Consider the following 3,659-nt stretch of genomic DNA (forward strand, 5'->3'; position numbering starts at 1 on the left):
ATAAATGATTTATGCATTGTAATATTTTGTGCATGTGAAAACCCGTGAGCTCACCAACTCTTTGTAGTTGACGTTGTTTTATGTTCCATGCTTTTCAGGTATTAAGTAAGAAATGAAGTATTTTGGGAGCATAATCGTGGCAAGACCGATTAAGTTTGCAATTGAAGATTTTGTAAAAGAAGTATTTTATCCCAATTTGGTTATGGGTGTTACACTTGATTTCTTTTAGTAAAACTTGAATGGTGTTGTTTATTAATTGTTGCTGTGACTCGCTTACCTGCTACATCTCGTGTTTCTGCTTTAGCGGGGTGTGACATCAATGATCATGTGGGATGTAGGGATATAAATGGGGAAAGGGGGCAGTGCATAGAATTGATTATTAAATCTATCAAATGCAATGGAGATGGGTGGGGGAGTGTAGTGCTGGGAAGTCAAGTCAACCATCCCCAAATCAACCATGTGAGAATCATTGAACTGTTGGTGTGATGTGTATATATCCATAAGTGTGATAATATCTGAAGAAGTGGTGGAATCCGGTGACTCAAGTAAACAAGTTGGGCCAACCTCTTCCATAAAGTAGGCATTCAGATCAATATCAAACATGGAAACCTCACCAAGCATTTCTTGACAATCATGATGCTCAACATGAACTGGACCACTTTTGATGGTGTGATCACTTTGAGCACCAATGGTGTGTGTGTGCTCAGGGGAGGGTGAGTCAGAAAGACTTACAATGGGATTGATGTGGCAAGTGTCAAACTCTGTGCTTTCAGTCTTCCAAATACCTTGAGAGGTCTGATTTAAGGTAGGTGAAAGTCCTGAATGTTGGCCATCAATGCTTTCATCCTTGATTTTCAGTTTCTTGGCCCTTGCCCTCTTTGGCTTTGGTTTAAGTAGACCTTTTAGAATATAGGTCTCAACATCTATGGCATCCCCTTCTGTTAGACCCCATAATTCTTGTTCTAAAAGTAATGAAAAATGTACAAGTATGGAAGTCCAGAGGATCGATGGAAGAAGAGCTGGAAAATACCTAAGTGCTCAAGGCGAACCAGAGATGCGATGAATGGTCCATAGGTGCGATGAACAAAGCATCTCCATCAGCCTCTGGTTAATAGCACTTAGCATATTCTTCAAGTGTTCAATCAGAGATATCCAAGTAAAGCATAAATGTAAAGACTCCTTGTTGAACATACTACCTAGAATATAGCTGGAGATGACTCATTGACAACTGGAATTCGGTTACACAAGATAGTTAGAGATAACTCCTAAATTCTAGATAGATATCTTTTTCTAGAATATCTCATAGATATCTTTTCACTAGATTGTTATTTCTTAGACTAGATTGCTAGTATAAATAGCTCTCATATGTCTTGTAAATAATTCATTCCTTCTCGTTAAAGTTATTATAGTGAAATCATTTGAAGCCTCATATTCTCTTGAATATTTTATTTGTTGTTCTTCACTATTCTTCATTCATACGATATATTTAGGTTCTATAACATAAATCTTTGTGTTGTATCAGAGCAAATTGATTGATTTTCAATCAAAACGATCAATTTGAATCTAAGTATTCTAATCTCTCAATTTTTTTCTCCATTTCAAATTTTCTTCTTCTCTTTTAAAAATCTCTTCAATGGCCAACTGGAATTCTGTCTACAGTGTTGGTTCCCTCACCATACCTTCAACTCTTCAAAATGGATGATACATATGGTGAACTTTATGGAGGGGATGGATAGAAATCTCCTCAGATCAGTGATGGAAGGCCCTTATATTCCTTAAACTCTTGTTCCAAGAGTTCCTGGAACAAGAACTACCGCATAAGTTGCTGCTTATTATATGGTGAAGGATAAGAGCAACTGGGATGAAGACGATATAGAGAGGGTAGAGGTAGACAGGACGGCCAAGAGGCTGATAATAATGGCTATTCCCAGTGAAATTTTCCAATCTTTGGATGCATGTACCACCACTAAGGAAATATGGGACGAACTGGCGAGCCAACTGGAGGAAGGCGCAAAATTGAAAAAAATCGAAGGGCGCAATGCTTGAACGAATATACGAACTTTTAGGCATTGGCTGATGAACCGATTCAGAAGACTTATGATCATTTTAATACCTTGATAAATCAATGCCGTAAAAACGACATCGCAAGGACCAAAGAGGAAAATAAAGTCCTTTTCCTCAAAAGTCTAGGTGATGAGTAGACTCAACTGTCGATGTCTTTACAAGCAAATCAAGACTTAGACAGCTGGTCACTTCATGACATATATGGAACTCTGGCTGCCCAAGAGCAAGACATCTTGAAGAGGAAGGTTTCTATCGGAGGACCTCTTGCCTTGGTGTCAGAAGAAAAGGTGGTTACAAAGGGATCTTCTAAAGAACACAAAAAGAAAAGCAAGAAGGCCTTGGTTGTTGAATCAAAATCTGAAGATGAAGAGTCAGATTTTGATGATCTCAAGGCATTTGCCAAATCCCTTGGCTTGATAACCAAACGGTTTCAAAATAAGTTTGTCAAGAGACCCTTCGAAAAGGACAGCAGAAGAGACTCCAGAAGGGAGAGATATCAGCCGTCCTATGGACATAAGATAGTTAAATTTCATCAAAGAAATGAAAGTGTTGGTCCCGAAAGGGTCTACAAGATAAGAAACAGTTTGTAGAAGGGGGGGATGAATACAAACACAAGGTTTTCAAACTTAAAATATATATTGATAGAGAAGATTAATACAGATTTTACAAGACTGTTTACAGAAAGATAAGGTAAAGAAAAACCTATCTAAACAATCTTTGGTTACACACGAAGCTATAGCAAACACAGAAAAAAGAGTGCTATATGAAAGATCCTTTACTTAAGCTAGAGGATGCTTGAAGTAAGAATTAGGTTGGAGAGTGATGTGCGCATTCTGCATGGAGAAGAAAACACTTCTATTTATACCCAATGCATTAAAAGAACATTTAATGCAGTAAGGTAGGGTTTAGAGTGCGTGTCAAGCCTTAAGAGGAAGGCTTGTCCTTTGCTACAGTGAATAGTACAAAAGCACTATTTTTGAGCAGACATCATTGCTTAAAGTTGGTGAACAAAGAGTCGACTAATCGGCTCCGTACCGTACTAACTTTTGCAAGGGTATGGGTTTATCCTTTGTGTGCATAAGGACAAGATAACAACAATCGTGCTAAGCACGCTTCCTTTGATCGCTGAATGCTGGAATAACCTGGAGGGCTCATCATCATTCGCTGAAGCTAGAGCAGTCTTTACACATACGTAGACAGGTTTGTAATCACTTAATACCGCTTCAGATTACGTACTCGCCAGTCTCTAATCTTCAGTTTCAGTCTTCGACGTTCGCTGAAGGTTCTTTGGTGTGAGTGTTGTCTTCTTGAAGTATTGCTGTCTCTGATGAATTTACAAAGCAAGTTCTTAACCGATTAGTGAACATACTCAGTGATGATCGCTGGAACTGAAAATACAGAAACACAAATACAACGTGAAAGGGAAAATGGGATTATCATCAAATTACTTAGAGAGAGGATCAACAATCTCCCCCTATTTGATGATAACAAGATAACATAAAGAAAGTTATCTTATCAAATAATAGTAAGGAAGGAAAAGTTACATATAAAGTACATGTCCCTTTTTACTATTTTGGGATCTTTTTCAGTTTGGT

This window comes from Cynara cardunculus (assembly GCF_001531365.2).
Source record: "Cynara cardunculus var. scolymus isolate 2C chromosome LG 13, CcrdV1, whole genome shotgun sequence".
Taxonomy (NCBI): Eukaryota; Viridiplantae; Streptophyta; class Magnoliopsida; order Asterales; family Asteraceae; genus Cynara; species Cynara cardunculus.